Source organism: Ceratotherium simum, chromosome 11 (assembly GCF_057802395.1).
Source record: "Ceratotherium simum simum isolate JZ-2026a chromosome 11, ASM5780239v1, whole genome shotgun sequence".
Classification (NCBI taxonomy): Eukaryota; Metazoa; Chordata; class Mammalia; order Perissodactyla; family Rhinocerotidae; genus Ceratotherium; species Ceratotherium simum.
In genome coordinates this window covers 36,405,579-36,424,411 of record NC_141910.1, presented here as the reverse complement: position 1 = coordinate 36,424,411, position 18,833 = coordinate 36,405,579, and the positions used below count along the sequence as shown (strand labels likewise).

The following is an 18,833-nucleotide window of genomic DNA, read 5'->3' as shown; positions in this document are numbered from 1 at the left end:
TATTTTTATCATTATATTTAAAGTGGGTTTCTTGTAGACAGCATGTAATTGGGTCTTGCTTTTTTTTATCCGATCTGACAATATCTCTTTTATTTTGGTGTGTTTAAACTGTGGGTTGGCAAATTGGCTGGCAGACCAAACTTGACCTGCCACCTGTTTATGTAAATAAAGTTTTATTGGGACACAGTCATGCCCATTCATTTACATATTGGCTATGACTGCTTTTGTGCTACAGTGGCAAGGTTAAGTAGTTGGGACAGAAACCATATGGTCCTCAAAGCCTGAAATATTTTCTGGCTCTTTATAGAAAAAGTTTGCCAACCACTGGTTTAGACCATTTACACTTAATATAATTATGGATATGATTGGATTAAAATGTACTGTCTTACTGTTTGTTTACTATTCTTTTTTCCTTGATTTTCTATCTGCTTTTGGATGGGTTATTTTTTATGATTGCATTTTATTTCTTCTATTGGTTTATAACATTTCTCTTAAGATTTTTTTTTTTAGTGGCAGTCCTTATAATTTATTAATCAATTAATAACAGTCTGCCCTCAAGTAATATTATACCACTTCATGTGTAATGTAAGAATCTTACATAATGGTATACTCCCAATTTCTTCCATCTTTTGTCCTTTTTTGTCATACATCTTGATTTTATGTGTGCTTTAACTCCATTGCTGTTCTTTTTGCTTTTTGTCAGGCAGTTCCCTTTTAGAGCAATTAAAAATGAGAAAAATGTCTTTAATATTTACCTTCATTTAACCATTTTTTTAGATCTTCGTTTCTTTGTGTTGATCCAAGTTTGTGTCTTGTATCATATTCCTTTTGCTTGAAAAACTTCTTTTTACATTTCTTATAGTGCAACATTCTCTCTCTCTCTTATTTTGCCTTTAGTTTTGAAAGTTATTATTAGTGGATATAGAATTCTAGGTTTTCGGGGGATTTTTCCCCTTCCAGCACGTTAAAAGTGATATTCCACTATCTTCTTATTTGCGTAGTTTCGTTGGACAAGAACTCTGTGGTGATTCTTATATTTGTTTCTCTGTATGTAATGTGCTTTTTCCCTTTGGCTGCTTTTAAGATTTTCTATCACTGGTTTTCAGCAACTTTATTATGATGCCCCTTGGTGTGGTTTTGTTTGTATTTATCGTTGGGGTTTATTGAGCTTCTTGGATCTGTAGGTGTATTGTTTTCATCATATTTATAAAGTTTTTAGCTATCTTCAAATTTTTAAATTCCCAAGTATTTCTTGTCTCTTCAGACTCCAATCCTGCATATGTTCGTTCAACCACTTAATGTTAACTCACAGGTCACTGAAGCCTTGTCCATTTTTCTTGCACTCTCTTTTTCTTTTTGCTTCAGTTTGAAAAATTTCTGTTGCCCTGTCTTCAAGTACACTGATTTTTTTTTTGTCTTCTTTGTCTAATATGCTATTATGCCCATCCAGTTAATTTTTTGTATCAGATATTCTTTTTCTCAGTTCTAGAATTAACATTGGTGTTTTTTTGTTAAATAATTTCCACTTCTCTGTTGAGATTTTTCTTTTTTTTCTTTATTATGTTCATGTTTTCTTTTAAGCCTTTGAACTCTTTTCTAATAGCTGTTTTAATAAGGATCTCATATTAAAATTCTCTTTATCCCTGCCACTTCTGGATCCTGATTATAGGTTACAATTTCTTATTTTTTCTTATGTCTGGTAATTTTTGATGGAGTTATGATGTTGAGTGTCTTGATTTTTTTTTCTTTCTTGAGTATTAAGTTTTGTTCAGCAAGCAGTTAGTTTATTTGTAGATGAGCTTGATCTTTTTGAGTTTTGTTTTCAGGGTGTTTTTGGTTTTGGCTTTGGGCAGTTCTAGAGTAGCTTTCAGCTTAGGGCTAGTTTGAGCCCATTACTGAGGTGTGCCCCTTCTTGTGTCTCCCTTAATTGCCACATATGCATCAAGGTTTATTCACCCTGGCTGGTGGAAACAGAATGATCCTGGCCCTGTGTGAACTCTGTAAGCTGTTTGGCCTAGAGCTCCCTAGTATTTGTTATTTTCTTGGAAGTTTTTCTGTGTTTAGCCTCATAGATTTGCGCACCACACATATGCAGATTGTATTTAGCCAGAAACGCAAGGAAACCCCTTTTGCAGATTGTTGGAGCATTTCTGTTTAGTTTCTCCTTTGTGGTAATATGCCCTGCAAAGTCTGGCTGTCTCAGACTCCATAGATTCTAAGCTCTTTGTCACCTCAACTCAGTGAGACTATTGGCTCTATTTGGGCTCCCCTTCCCTGTGTTGTAGTTCCAGACAGAAGGCTGGAGCAGTCTTTGGGCCCACCTCATTTGTTTCCCTTCTTTTAGGGGTCATGTTTCTACACTGCCTGTTATCCAGTGTCTGAAAACAATTGTTTCATATTTTGTCTGATTTTCTACTTGTGTATGGCAGGAGGACAATTCTGGATCTTGTTATCCCCTTTGCCTTTGTTTTTGAAGGATATTTATGCTGGATATAGAATTTTAAGTTGTCAGCTTTTTTTCTTGTAGCACTTTAAAGTCATCATTTCAATATCTTCTAGCTTAAGTTGTTTCTGATGAGAAGTTTTTCCCCTCTGGCTGCCTAAAGATTTTCTCTTTATCTTTGGTTTTCAGCAATTTTGTTTATTCTAGGACTAGCTTAGCCCTATTACAGAGGCACAGCCTCTCTGGGGTCTCTGTCAAATGCATGTCATGTTCAGTGAGGTCTCTCCACTCTGGCTCCCAGGAATTCGAACGTTTCGCAGACCTTTGCAAGCTCACACTCCGCAGTTGTTCTTTCCCCAGATTCTATTCTTTGTCTGGCCTCACGGAGTCTTGCTTTGTGCATATGCAGCTTAGTCTCTAGGCAAAGAATTAAGAGATCTCTCTACAGATTTCTGAAACTTTTTCTCTCTACAGCTCCCTTCTTCCTTGTATTCTGCCTTTTAAATTCCAGTGACTTCAGTAGCCTCAAACTTAGAGTTCTATTTTCTCAGCTCGGTGAGATCTCTGTGTTCTTTTTGGGTTTCCATTCCCTGTGGCACAAGCAGAAAGCCAGGGCTTTCATGAGTCTTTGTTTCCCTTCTCTCAAGAATCACAGTCCTGCACTGCCTATTGTCCAACATCTGAAGATAACATTTCATATATATTACCCAGTTTTATGGTCATTTACAGCAGGAGGTCTAGCCCAGTAGCAGTTACTCCATCATAACTGGAAATGACTGTAGAATTTAATTTTAATTTTTCTTCTTTTTAAAAACGCTTGATAATTTTTGGTATATCATATGTTTTAGAGTATGGCTTCATTTAAAAAAAAATACTAGCTCCTACTTTAATTTTCAAGGCATACAGAGAGATACAAAGAAGAAAGTTTTGGAAAAAAGAAAGAAAAATAACTCAGTATCCCAAAGCCCAGAGTTTACCATAGTGGTCTTCATCATTTCAGACATCTCTCATTGCAGATATACACATAGAAGAATAATTTTATGTTTAAAATGGATTTATGCAATTCATACTATTTTTAATTAAAGGCATTTACATTTAATTAACAGAGGTAAATTTGTCAAACAAGCAACACTGGAAAAAATTGCTCAACCACAGATAAATATTTATTTACTACAAGAGATATTATTTCATAAAAGATTTTCTTCTAAGCTTATGAAATAAGATTATGGAAAAAGCCTAAGAGGTTAGAACCATTAGGTCATAGACTACGTGCTTTAATAGGTCTCTCATATAAAAAAGAATCAAGTGTTGGCAAATCAAGTGTTGGTAGGAGCATAAATTGGTACAACTTTCTAAATGGCTATCTTAGCTCAGGCTGCTATAACAAAATACTATAAACTTACAGTATTATAAACAAGTGGCTTATAGACAACAGAATTTATTTCTCACAGTTCTGGAGGCTAGAAGTCTGAGATCACGGTACCAGCATGACTGAGTTCTGGTGAGTTGCAGACTGCAGAGTTCTTGTGTCCTCACATGGCAGAAAGGGAGCTACTAGCTCTCTGGCTTCTTCTTGTAAGGGCACTAATCCCATTCATGAGGGCTCCACCCTCATGATCTAATTACCTCCCAAAAGCCCCACTTCTATATACCATCACACTGGGGATTAGGTTTCAACATATGAATTTCGGGGGACACATAAATTCAGTCTGTTACAATGGCAATTTGGTAATATTCAGAATCCTTAAAAATGTTCATACCCCTTGCCCAAATTTCAGTAAGGAAATAAGAGATGTGCACAATGTATGTGGGGGTGTGTGTTACTTATATTACAGTGCTATTTATAATGTTAAAAAATTGGAAGCCTCTTAAATGATTAAATTATGCTATAGACATATAAACAAATATTATAAAACCATTGTAAATCATGTTCTTTAAAATTTTGAGGGGGCTGGCGTGCACTTTGCTTTGGCGGCCCGAGGGTTCACAGGTTCAGAACCCCAGGCGGGCACCGCCGCACTGTTTATCAAGCCATGCTTGGCAGCATCCCATATAAAGTAGAGGAGGATGGGCACGGATGTTAGCCCAGGGCCAGTCTTCCTGAGCAAAAAGAGGAGGATTGGCATCGGATGTTAGCTCAGGGCTGATCTTCCTCACATACATACATACATAAATAAAATAAAAAATTGTTTTGATATACTGATTATAAAAAAAATAATTGACAGGTGATAAAAATCATGAGCTTTAGGATGTTTAAGGGTTTAAAGTATAAGAAAACGTTCACAATATAGTAAATGAAAAAAGTAGGATGAGACTTGAGTTTCTTAAAAAGGAAACATTTATTAAAAAGATAAGATATAAAATAAAATAGGCTAACTTTGCCTAGTTAGATTATAGGTTATTTTTCAGTCATATACTATTTTTCACATTTTCTACAATAAGCGTGTACTATGTTCATAATCATCCAAAAAACTTACTTTAATTTTTAAAATTCTGATAAAATTAATGATTGGAGGGTGAAGGAAGAAGGATTTAGTGATTTTAGTTTTTCTCATCTTGATTATGCCTCTTTTCCATTTTTGCGTATACTTTAGCTTTAGCTTTATTGGTTTCCACTTAGTGAAAGAGACATTGATTCTTACACTGTGTGTGTAATGTATGTCCTAAACTTTTTCCAAACTAAGGCAGTCTCCCATGTTTCATAGTTTAAAATTGTGGTTTCTAGCAAGCACTTCGTACATTTAAATAGAATTAATATTGCTTTCTTTCCTCCCTTTTTTCTTTTTTCTGGAGCTGTTTTTTAGAGAAGTTTTTGTCTTGCTTTCTCAGCCACTGTTACTGCCCACCTCCTTGCAGGTGTGGGTGTTAAGCACAGAATGGAAGTCATAGTCTTTAGTTTTCTCAATAAAATATTATATTTGCTGTCTCTATCCTTGGCATCTTAAGCATATGGACATGGTGCTCTTCAGGAACTCACTCTAGTGACTCAGCTTCACATTTTTTGCTATATATAGAACATGTTAGAAATCCAGTGGAGAAAGTTAAGATTCAAAAGAAGAGACAAAGGAATGTTGTGGTTAATGAACAAAGACAGACACATCCTCCAGGGAGGTGCCATTCATACCAGACCTCAGAGAATGACCTTAACTTGAATAGTCTGGTGTCTGTTCATCAGCGATTGCAGATCCAGAAACTCAGTTTGGTCAGGGGAACGGATTTCATGCTAGGCAAATTTACTGAAGACTCATATGGAAAACAAAGTTAATTTCTTAACTTACATTAAGAAATAATATCAAGTGATGGTAGTTTCATGGCCCACATTTTCGTTGCAGGGCTGCATCTACCAAAGGGATGTGAACGATTGGGTCTGCTAATCAGCGTGTGATTGTCCTGAAGGCTCGAGACAGTGGTACATTCTTCTTTGAAAACCTTATTTTTAGGCTTTCTGAAGGGCTCTGTAACTATGGGCAAATTTCTTAACCTCCTGAGCCTCGATTTCCTCATCATTAAAATTGTCATAATAACTAGCTACCTCAGAGAACTAAAGCAGGTAATGCATGTAAAGTGGCTAGCCCAGTGCCTAGCACATAGTTGCCTTTCAGTAATTGTTCAGATGATCTGTTTTCTTCTTCTGGCTCTGAGGCCTGGAAGTTAAGAAAGGCACTCTTGATCTTTTCTTGCTCCCTGCAGACATTGCCGGGAACTCCACTGCGCTTGGTGTTGTAGAGGTACTAACACTACTTCATTTACAAGAATATTGTTGTTCTGAGTCATTAAAATTTAACACAGTCTAGTGAAGAATTGTGATGAGTCTTTGCATAGGTTATGTTTTACGTGCGATCTAGCCATTTTAATATTTTGAGACTAAGGTAAGAATCATTCTTTTAAGGAATTCAGTAGTGTTTGCTTTTCCAATTTGGCATTTCTAAAACAGCTTGATATTTCTTGTGAAACAAACAAGTCCAGATAACAGATTTAATAAGCTGTTTTTACTCAGCTGACATATAGTTTGTGTTCTATGGTTAATATTTCTAATTCATTATATTTGTAGATTGTGATGTTGTAAAGGACCTCATCCACTTCCCTTCCTTTCGGATGAACTTACTGAGACCCAGAGAACCAGACTGAAACTAAGGCAGACAGCTGATGCATCATAGGGGGTCCCTGGGCCTGTGAGGTGCCAGTGCAGTTGGGCCCAGGACAGTAAGGCCCTTGATATGAGTCTGTGCTCTGGAGGAGGCAAGAAGAGCTGCCAGCTCCTTCTTCTGGGTGTCAGCATCCTCTCTTTCACATGGTTGTGAGAAGGCGGTATTGAATTCAAGCAGTGAGCTTGCCATAGTCCTGAGTTACAGACATCCTGAGGTGAGTCCCTTCTAGAAGGAGCCCCTGCCTGCCCCTCCTTCCTTGCTTAGCCAAATCCAAATCAGAGGTGAATGAAAAAATTTCCCCTTTGTGTCAGGTACCAAGTCTCCTAACTAGGCACTCTGGGGCAGTTGGGACTTTCTCAGGAGTTTTTAATTGCAGCACTGAGACAGGTCTCGAGACTGCAGCACCCTCTTCTTCTTACTGTATCCCAGTGCCTCATTCCATCAGATGAATTTAGTTTCTCTTCTGAGTTACCGTTTGACTTGTATGGGAGACTTGTTAAAGAATGTTTTGACATCTATTTAGATGTTATTCTCTAATTGTTCCATGTAGTACTTTCTTATATTTATAGTTCTGGCGTCTAATTATCTCATGGGTCTGTATTGTCTCCTCAGCTAAGTTCTTGAGGACCTACAGCATTTTGATCTCTTTTGTATGACCCTTAGGGCTTAGAATATTTTAAGCATTCAGTAATTAACTTGTTGATCAATAGGTAAATATTTGTTATCAATTTTTTAATTGCACCAAACTTTACGTTTTAACATAGTTTCAGCTATAGAAAGAGATGGATTTGCTATTTGAAACTCATATCCCCAGAAGATTTAAGATTGAAAAGAGTTATAAAAGTGCTGTTGTCGTTTGAAAGGAAAGGAAAAGTTAAGGATAGTGAGGTTGGTCACTTATTTAAATAAATGACTTTTGGTCATCTGGTTGTGTTTTTGTTTTTTAAAATTACACTCTAAGAAGATCTACTAACTTTTATGGCAGCCATGCAAAAATATATATAGTTATAGAGAATAGCTGTCTTGAATTATAATCTTCTGTGTGTTTTGGTGGACTGATTTGCTGTGGGTTTATTTCTTGGGAGAAAAAGAAGAAATATTTCATGACTTCTTAGGATGGTTTATGACCATTCTTAATACCTGATCCCAGTCAGCATTCTTTCCCCCGCCAGATTTATTGAGATATAATTAGAAAATAAAAATTGTATATATTTAAGGTGTATAGCGTGATGATTTGATATATGTATACATTGTGAAATGATTACCACAATCAAATTAATTCACACATCCATCACCTCAGATAGGTACTATTTTTTTGTGAGAACATTCAAGATCTACTATCCTAGCAAATTTCAAGTATACAGTACAGTAATATTGACTAAAGTCACCATATTGTACATTAGATCCCCAGAAATTATTCATCTTATAACTGAAAGGTTGTACCCTTTGACCTATATTGCCCCATTTCTCCCACCCCCTAGCCCCTTGCAACCACCATTCTACTCTCTGCTTCTGTGAGTTGAACTTTTATAGATTCTGCATGTAAGTGAGATCATACAAGTACTTGTCTGTGTCTGGCGTATTTCACTTAGCTTAATGTCCTCCAGGTTCATCCGTGTTGTCACAAATGGCAAAATTTCCTGCTTTTTTGTGGCTGAATAATACTCCATTATATATATCTCTCTCTCACATTTTCTTTATCCATCTAGTCAGCATTCTTAAAAGTGCATATTTTTTGTGTCAAGAGGAATCAGATGAGAAAAATATGGATAAGCGATTGTAAATCTGTAACTGCGATTAGAAAAAACAAGGCACGTACCATACTGATAATGGACAATAATGTCATTTCTATTCCAGGGACCAAATGAATATCTAGTATGAATGTGGAATCTTCATTCAGACTTCCTTTTGATTTGATATCTGCTGTATTTGTTTTGTCTCAAATTATCTTTTTTACATGATGATATTAAATATTCATGTTTAGTTGATGTTAGGTGTTAACAGCTTCTGTGGTTGGTTGAGAGAGATAGTTGTTTCTGAGTCTAGAATTTATACCTATGCCATATCTTTGTAGGTAGTTTTTTAAAATTTAAGTCACCTGCCAGCTGTCTTTGCATGCTCCCATTTCGCTGATTTACACATACTCAAAATATTTACTTTTGAGCCTTAATTTGTAAAGAATTAGAAAGTTCTGAGATAATTTATGCTATGTATTTTTAAGAGCTTGAAAATTTTTTTAATTTACGTACAGTAAATTTGCCTTTTTTAGGGGGGAGGGTTTATAGTTCTATGAATTTTAACTTCTATGTAGATCCGTGTAACCACTACCACAATCAGGATACAAAACAGTTCCATCACCCCAAAAACTCTCTCGTGTTGTCTCTTTGTATCACACCCCTGACCCCTGGCTATCCCATTTTAACCCCTGACAACCACTGATGTCATATAAATGGAATCATGCAGTATTTAACCTTTTGAGACTGGCTTCTTCCACTCAGCATAAGGCTTTTGAAATTCATTCAAGCTGTTGCGTGTATCAATAATTCATTCCATTTTATTGCTCAATAGTATTCCGTTGATAAACTGCGCTACAATTTGTCTGTTTACCTATTCAGGGACATTTGGGTTGTTTCCAGTTTTGGGTAATTATGAATATAACTGTTAACAACATTTATGTATAGTTTTTGGGTGAACACAAGTTTTCATTTCTCTAGGATAAATACCAAGGAGTGGGATTGCTGGGTCATATGGTAAGTGTATTCTTAATAAGAAACTGCCAAACTGTTCTTTAGAATGACTGTTTCATCTTGCATCCCTACTAGCAATGTGTGAATTGTGGTTGCTCTGCATCTTCTCCAGCATTTGGTGTTACCACTTTTTAAAAATTTTTTTAGCTGTTCTAATATCGTCATGCCTTTAATTTGGATTTCCCTGATGGCTAAAAATGTTGAATATCTTTTCATGTAGTCAGTTGCCTTCCATCTATTCTCTTTGGTAAACTCTTCGTTCAAGTCTTTTGCCATTTCTTAATGTTTTCTTCTATGCATTTCTTCTGTGTTTTCTTACTTTGAGTTTTGAGAGTTCTTTACATATCCTGGGTACAAATCTTTGTCAGGTATGCCATTTGTAAATATTTTCTCCCAGTCTGTAGCTTGCTTTTCATTCTTTTGGCAGTTCTTTCACAGAACAAAAGTTTTTAATTTTGAAGTCCAATTGATAATTTTTTTTCTTTTATGGATTGTGCTTTTGGTGTCATATATAAAAATTCTTTGCCTAATCTTATGTCACAACGATTTTATCCTTAGATTCTAAAAGTTTTATAGCTTTGCGTTTTATATTTAGACCTATGATCCATTTTGAGTTAATTTTTGTGTAAGCTGTAAGGTTTAGGTTGAGGTTCATACATTTTTGCGTATGGATGTCCAGTTGTTACAACTCCATTTTTGGAAAAAACTACCTTTCTCCATTAAATTGCCTTTGCATCTTTGTCAAAAATCAGTTGGCCATATTTATGTGGATCTGTCTCTCAACTCTATTCCATTCTTCTCTCTTCCTTCCCCAATACCATACTGTCTCAGTTACTGTACCCTTAGAGTAAGTTTTAAAATCAATTAGTATGATTCTTTCAATTTTGTTTTTCTTCAAGATTGTTTGGCTATTTTAGTTACTTTGCTTTTAATTTTAGAATAAGTTTGTATCTACAGAAAGTAACCTGGGGGCAGTGGTTTGATTAGAACTGTGTTAATCTGTAGATCAAATGAAAAGAATTGACACCTTTGCTATGTTGAGCTTCCAGTCTGTGAATGTGATATATCTTTCCATTTATTTAGGTCGTTTTTTATTTCTTTAATAGTGTTGTAGTTTTCAGCATACAGCTCTTGTACATGTTTTATTAGATTTATACCTCATTATTTCAGTTTTTTTGGAGCTATTGTAATGGTGTTTTAAAATTTCAGTTTCCAGTTGTTCATTGCTGGTATATAAAAATATGATTGAATTTTGTGTGTTGACCTTGTATCCTATGACCTTGTAATTTTACTTATTAGTTCTAGGAGATTTTGTGTAGATTCTTTGAGATTTCAATGTAGACAATCATGTCTGCAGATAGGAACTTTGTTTTTTTTCTAATCTGCATGCTTTTTTTTTTCCCTTGCCTTCTCACACTGGCTAGGACTTCAAGTATAATGTTGAGTAGAAGTGGTGAGAGTGGATATTATTGACTTGTTCCCAGTTATAGGGGGAATGCATTCAGTCTTTCACTATTATTTATGATGTTAGCTTGTCCTTCCTTCTACTTAATTTGAATTTCTTTTGCTATCCTTTTTTTCTAACTTCCTAAGGTGGGCACTTAGATTATTGGGTTGAGAATTTTCTTCTTTGCTAAAGTAGGCATATAAATGCTATAAATTTTCCTCTGAGCATTGCTTAACTGCATTGTATAAATTCTGATATATTTTTATTTCCTTTCAATTAAGAATATTTTCTGGGGCCGGCCTGGTGGCGTAGCAGTTAAGTGTGCTCGCTCCACTGCAGTGGCCTGGGGTTCGGATCCCGGGCATGCACTGACACACCGCTTGTCAAGCCATGCTGTGATGGTGTGACGGCGTCCCATATAAAGTAGAGGAAGATGGGCACGGATGTTAGCCCAGGACCAGTCTTCCTCAGCAAAAAGAGGAAGATTGGCGACAGATGTTAGCTCAGGGCTGATCTTCCTCACAAAAAAAAAAAAAAGAAATATTTTCTAATTTCCTTTGAGGCTTCTTCCCTGACCTGTAGATTATTTATAAGTGCATCATTTAATATTGAAATTTTTAGATATTTTTCTGTACTGATTTCTAGTTTTAAGTTCTTATGGTCAGAGAACATATTTTATGTTACTTCAGTTCTTTTGTTTTGTTTTGTTTGTTGGTGAGGAAGATTAGCCCTGAGCTAACATCTGTTGCCAATCCTCCTCTTTTTGCTGAGGAAGATTGGCCCTGGGCTAACATCTGTGCCCATCTTCCTCTACTTTTTATATGTGGGACGCCTACCACAGCATGGCTTGATAAGCTGTGCGTCGGTCCGTGCCTGGGATCCAAACCTGCGTACCTGAGGCCGCCGAAGCGGAGCGGTAGAACTTAACCACTATGCCGCTGGGCCGCCCGTTACTTCAGTTCTTTTAAATTTGTAAAGATTTGTTTTATGAACCAGGATATGGTCAGTCTTGGTGAGCATTTTCCATGTACTTGAAAAGAAAATGTGCTCTGCTCTCGTTAGGTGGAGTGTTCTATAAACGGCAGTTAGATCCAGTTGGTTGATGGTGGTGTTTATTTCTATATCCTTGTTGATTTTTTGACTACTAGTTATATAGATTACTGAGATAAGAATATTGAAGTCTCAACTGTAATTGGAGATTTGTCAGTTTCTCCTTCCAGTTCTGTCAATTTTTGCTTCATGTATTTTGAAATTCTGTTGTTAGGTGCATATGCATTTAGGATTATTATATCTTCTTGATGAATTGTCCCTTTTATCATCATATAATGCCCTTTTTTATGCTTGGTCATTTTCTTTGCTTTCAGATTTACTTTATTTGATATTAATGTAGCCACTTAAGCTTTCTTTTGATTAGTATTTCCATGATATATATTTTTCCCATCCTTTTATTTCTAACCTACCTATATCATCATATTTAAAAGAAATTTCTTCTAGGTGGTATATAATTGGATCATCTTTTTTTTTTAATCCATCCTGATAATCTTTGTCTTTTAATTGATGTGTTGATGTGTTTTACATTTAATATAATTACACTTATGTGTTTGGATTTAGTGCTACCATTTTATTATTTGCTCTCTGTTTGTTCTTATTGTTTTTTGTTCCTCTTTTTCCCCATCCTGCCTTCTTTGGGGTTATTTGAACAGTTTTTAGTATTCCATTTTAATTTATCTATTATATATTTTTTCTATATCTCATTCTAGTGTCAGTGATGTGTGTGGTTACTCTAGGGATTATAATATATATATATTTAAATTTTTATAGTCTACTTAGAGTAACCATTTTTCCACTAAGTGGAATGAAAAAATCTGAACACTCTATATCTCTTTACCCTCTTCCTTTTTTGTTGTATTGTCTTATATATTACATCTATATACATGGAAAACCCCATCTGACAATGTTGTAGTTTTTGCTTTCAACTGCCAAACATATTTTAATGAATTCAAGAAGAGAAAAATAGTTTATTATATTTACCCGGATGGTTATCATTTCTTTATTCTTTCTTCATTACTGATGTTCCGCTTTTCCCTTGGCATCATTTCCCTTCTGCCGTTTACTAATTCTTTTAGAGCAGATCTGCTGGCAGTGAATTCTCTTAACTTTACCTTCACCTGAGAATGTCTTGATTTCACCTTCATTCCTGAAGGATATTTTCACTGGATGTAGAAATTCTGTGTTGACAGTTCTTTTCTTTCAGCCCTTTAAAAATATGCCATTTCTTCCTGGACTTGTGGTTTCTAGTGAGAAATTCACATTCATTCAAACTTTTGTTCCCCTATAAGCAATGCATCACTTTTTTCTGGCTACTTTCAAATTTTTTCTTCATCTTTAGTTTGACTGTGATGAGTTTGGCATGGATTTCTTAGGAAGGAGTTTATTCTGTTTGAGTTGTCTGAGCTTCTCAAATCTGTACATATGTTGTGTCTTTTACCAAGTTTGGAAAGTTTTCAGTCATTATTTCCTCAAATACTTTTCTGTGCTGCACTCTTTCATTCTCCTTTTAGGATGCCAATGACACCAGTGTTAGATCTTCTGGTATCCCAAAGGTTCTTGAGGCTCTATTCATTTTTTTTTTTCTCTTTGTTCTTCAGACTAGATCATTTCTATCAATCTCTCTTTTTGTCTTCTCCATTTTGTTTATTGAGCCCATCCAATGAATTATTAAAGTTATTGTATTTTTCAGTTCTAAAATTTCATTTGGTTCTGTTTCTTTGCTGAGACCTTCTATTTATTTCAAAAGTATTTGCCCTTTTTGGAGCATTTTTATAATAGCTACTTTAAAGTCTTGGTCAGATAATTCCAACATCTGTGTCATCTCTATGTTGATGTCTGTTTATACATGGCTAAGTTGAGATTTTTCTGGTTCTTCATATGCCAAGTAATTTTGGATTGCATCCTGCAGTATTATATTATGAGACCCTGGGTCTTGCTAAAATTCTATGGAGAATGTTCATTTTTGTGTTTTAGCAGGCAGTTGACCCTGTTGGGTTCAGCCTACAAGTTGCAGCCAGCTTTCTGTGGGTAGTGATCTCAATGTCAGTTTGGTTTTCAAAGGCTGCAGCGCTTTGCTATTTGGATCTCTCCTGTGTGTACACTGCCCATTGGCCAGTTTGAGATAGGTGACTGTCTACTTTGTTAAGTTCTCAAAGTTTTTGGTTTGCTGTTTAGGATGAAATCCAAGCCACGTTCAGTTCTGGAGTGAGCCCAAGAGTTCATAAGCAACTTTATGGAGCCGCTTTTCTGAGTTCTTTCCACTCAGCGATTTCCTCTATACTCTCCACTTCCCTGGGGACTCCTTATTCAGTCCTCTAGCCAGAAAGCTTGCCTACTCTGCTCACTTCATGTGATTGTGCCCACATCCAGGGACAAGTGGTGAGAGCACAGAGAGGAAAAAGAAGGTTGGGGGACGGGTTTGCTCCACTCTCTTGAAACCACAGCTTCTGGGATTGGAGAGGAAGATTTCCCTCCTTCAGACGTTTAGGTACCTGTGGGCCCCTGCTGTTACTGCTAGGAGATCCTTTGCGTACTCAAGCCTGAACTAGAGGGCCTCTCCTGGAACATTGTCTACAGTGCTGTCCCCTTCCAGATTTCCCCCCTAATCCAGATGGCAGGATACAAGAGGGATAAAAGTAAATCCAGCCCCGGTTCCATGATACTTGGAATTCTGGTCTTCTTCCCCAGTTTACTTGCTAACATTTATTTTTCAGAGTTTTTAAATAGTTGCTCCATACATTTTGTTTAGATTTTATAGCTGTATTCAGCAGGCGAGACAGGGTGGAGTGTTTTTACTCCATCTTAACCAGCACTGGAACCCTGTAGTGTGTACTTTAAGTATGACATTCATTTTTCCACCAACATATGTGGTTATCATTTGAGTCCTCACCATGTGCTGGTCACTTTAAATATATTATTTGCTTAATTAACAACTGTCCCCCTTTTAGACATGAGGAAATTCAGGGGTAAAACCGTTAAGCTATGTCCAGAGAACACAGATATTAAATGACAGGCTGGGATTTGAACACAGGTATTTCTGACACCACGGTGTGGTCCTGGGACCAGCTCTTGAGAACTTGTTAGAATGCAAAATCTCTAGCCCCGTCTCGGACGTACTAGATCAGAATTCTGGGAGTGGAGCCCAGTAATTTGTTTTGATAAGCCTCTGTTATCCTGATGCATGCTAAATTTGAGCACCACTTCTCTATGCTGTGGGACTTCACAAGCACTAGGTATGTTTTAGTTTCTTAGCAAAACTTTTTTGTGTGTGTGTGAGAGGAGGATTAGCGCTGAGCTCATATCCGATGCTGATCCTCCTCTTTTTGCTGAGGAAGATTGACCCAGGGCCAGCATCTGTGCCCATCTTCCTCCACTTATATGGGATGCTGCCACAGCATGGCTTGACAAGCGGTGCATCGGTGCGCGCCTGGGATCCGAACCCGCAAACCCCGGGCCGCCGCAGTGCAGCGCGCGCACGTAACCCCTGTGCCACCGGACTGGCCCCTTAGCAAAACTTTAATATAAGAAACTGAAGTAACTTTTCACCGTTGTTTGACACATAATGGTAGTATGCTAAGTAAGAACTAATTTTTTTACTGAAGTCATTAACATATAGCTTTAAAATCACATTTTTCTATATTACTCAAGATAACAGTAGTTAAAATATAAATACCATGAATTAAAAAATTTTAAATGTTGTGTGTGTGTGTATATATATATATGTAAAGAAGTCAGCATAGATGTGGTTTTCAGCCAATAAATCACTTAGCCTCTGATAATTACTGTGTTATATAATGCTGTGTATTTTAAATTTCAGGATATTAATACTGTTTGTCCTAGATTTCGGGGTAACTTTTGATATTGGCCTAGATTAAGATTGGGTTGGATAAAATGACCCATATTTGGAAGATAGATCCTATTTTGTGTAATTTTATTTTTTTCATAGAAGATTAAATGTATAACTAAATTTAGTTGGCATACCCTCATAAGATATTTTGTATAGATTTACCAATCAGAAAAAAAATCTATTAGACTACATCTCCAGAATCTGTTTTTTAAATTAGTCTACAATCCACATATACCTTGAGGTATATGTAGATTAATAGATTAGATTAGTAGGTATATGTAGGTTAATTATGGAGCATTGTCTCTTGTGAGGAACTTGGGAGTTAGAAACACTGTTCAAATCCCATCTCTCCTCTTTCTAATAGTGTGGCTGGGGATTGGGGCAGAGAAGATATTAATTCTCCATTGTACAAATAGATTTTATAGTTATCATTATTTATATTAGATTTTAAGTATGTTACCCTGTGGTGTCTGCAATAGCAAGACACATACTAACTGCTGAGTACTATTTAGGGAATGTCAGTATTAAGGTGAAAAGGGCCTTGCCTTCAAGGAGCTTACTATCTATTGAAATAAGTGGGAAAACAGTGGGAATAACAGTTGTTATTCAAAAAAGTGATTGCTATGATAAAGATATGTACAGGGTACTGTGGGTATGGTGTCTTGGAGCCCGGCTAGAGCGGAGAGCCCCACTGTTAGTATTTGAAATCATCTGTGGTGGTATGTACATCACAGAAATCAGCACATGCTACCTACATACCGTCAGTTCTTCTATAACAGGACATGTGCATTCCTAAAAATCATCAAGCTTAGGGAAAAATGGGATTGGGGCACAACAGTCAAACTTCTTCAGGGCTGGCCCTGTGGCTTGGTGGTTAAGTGCGTGCGCTGCGATGCTGGCGGCCCGGGTTCGGATCCCGGGTGCGCATCGAGGCACCACTTCTCTGTCCATCCTGAGGCCGAGTCCCACATACAGCAACTAGAAGGGTGTGCAGCTATGACATGCAACTATCTACTGGGGCTTTGGGGGCAAAAAATAAAATAAATAAAATCTTTAAAAAAAAAAAAAAAAAACTTCTTCAGTAACACATTTAAAAAAAAGTAGGAACCTAATAAAAATGGAAGTCCAATTTTACATGGTAAAATGGTTAAGAAAAACATAAATATTATAATAAATATGATGTTTTGCCTTGGAAAAGACCTGAAGTTTGCTTGTGGAAGTGAGTGTGGGAAAGTTTCCGCTTCTCAATTATTGTGAGATGGTGGAAGGAAAGTGTCTAAAATCTGAGGGAGAGTTCTGCCGGGTGTGGGTGGGTGTGGCTCCTGACACAGGAGGTGAACTCAGGTAGCTGGGAGATGTCTGAGGTATGTGTGTGCTGTGTATTCCTGCCGCACAGCTCTCTCAGTGGAGTGCAGTGTTCTGCATTCATCTAGCCTTTATCGGCCCATGAGCAAATAGGATTCATGTTGTGCTCGTGTTGTTCCCTAATGTAACAACCACATTGAAACAAATTTGAGTTTTCAAAACAAATATTATAGCAGAACTGATTGTATCAGGCTTTTTTCCCCTTCTGAGAGCTAGTTTACCAACACATCTCTGGAGAAGGAGCTCTTCAGTCAGCCGGAAGGAGTCTTGGGAGACTTGACAGAGAAGATGGCACTTGAACTGAGACCTGATGAATGAGTATAATATTTATCCAGGTGTAGTATAAGTAGGGGGAGGGCATTCCAGGCAGCATGCAGATGTAAGCCTGGTGTGTTCAGGAAGCTCATAGTAGTTCAGTGTTAAAAGAGGGTTAGAACTTGGAAGGAAGGAAAAGGAAACATTGTTAATAAAACTTAATAATTAGCCAGCTGCCAGATTCTCAAGGGCCTTGTATGCCACTTGAAAGAATTTACATTTTATCCCTGGGGGTAGAGAAAAACCACAATTTTTCAACAGACACTGATTTTTGTAGCACTCCCTGGTGATAGTATGGAGGGTGGATTTGAAGGAAACTCAGCTGGAGTCTGGGATCTAGTGAGCTAAGGAAGAACTAGTGTGGATCTTGCGTAGGCTTGACCCCTTTGAGAATATTGTAAAAGCTATAGGTGCTGAACTATGTCCTTTCTGTGTTCCTAGAAGTCGCTGTTACTATAATACTATTTCTGATTTTAAGGGCTAGGTCCATGAGAGTTACTCTTCCGTGTGGTGATGAGTCAGGTGGATTTATAACCAGTTTTCACAATAGCTAGTTTCACTGTTAGCTTCATTTTTACAGTGTTTAAAAATGGTGGGTAAATCATCCTCAGAGATGTTTCATCATTGTAATGTGCATTCATTGAGAATAATTACATGGGTCAAAGGTCTCTTTGTTCATTGGACTCCTATTTTTGCTCAAATTATTTTCTAGCAAAGAATAACCATTGTAAGAGATGAATAAATGTCAGGTGAAATTCAGGGGTTAAAAAAGGATATAACTACATCCTTTCAAGCAAAAGTTAGATGCAAATGATTTGAATTACCAATCTGAATTAGGTCTAAATTAAGAAAGCCATCTATCCCACCCTTTAAAAAATTAAATCTTTTTTTCTCAATATTCTTTAGCAAGTGTTTTGATTTCTTTTACCAGATTAGGGTGCTGATAAACCTCATAATCTGGTTGAAGATACTGAAGATACTCTAAACCTAATTGAAAACAGGACTATCAGGATAAAACATAAAAAACCGTGTCCTACAGTTTTCTACTTAATAAACTCCAGTATCTGATCAGCGTGTAATAAATATTTGTTAAAAGGCTAAGTTTAGAGAGGGCTAGAGACAAAAATAAGGGAAACATTGTGAGACTTTTTTAGAATTTTCTGATCTTTGAAACTTTGGAGAGTATAATCAATGGATTATGGATTCACAGCAGCCATATGCCCTCTCAATAATTTGTCTCTGATACTTCTATGAAGTAATAATTGCTGCTGTTTTTTTGTGTGTGTGAAGCATTAGTGGTTGTTTTTTAAATTATAAAACTAAAAATTTACAAAAATAATACATGCTTATTGCATAAAAATAAAAATACTACTTGCTTGAATAAAAATTGAAATTCTTAATAACCTTAAAGAGCACTGATTTTTTTTCTCCCTCATCATATTTATAACTCTTCTTTGATAGGGAAAGGTAT

The 18,833-nt window shown here is 36.5% G+C and overlaps 1 protein-coding gene across 4 annotated transcripts in view; it reads left to right on the top strand.

Moving 5' to 3' along the window:
* SOCS5 (suppressor of cytokine signaling 5) overlaps positions 1–18,833 on the top strand; it is a 60,966-nt gene that overhangs the window by 11,315 nt on the left and 30,818 nt on the right. Inside the window, exons 2-3 of one of the 4 annotated variants that reach the window (XM_087436814.1) lie at positions 5,776–5,852; positions 6,495–6,805. The exons of 2 other annotated variants lie outside the window; for them this stretch is intronic. The gene's annotated coding sequence lies outside the window, so the exon portion shown is untranslated. The remainder of the gene's footprint in view (positions 1–5,775; positions 5,853–6,494; positions 6,806–18,833) is intronic. One more of the 4 variants, XM_087436815.1, reaches the window with a different exon arrangement.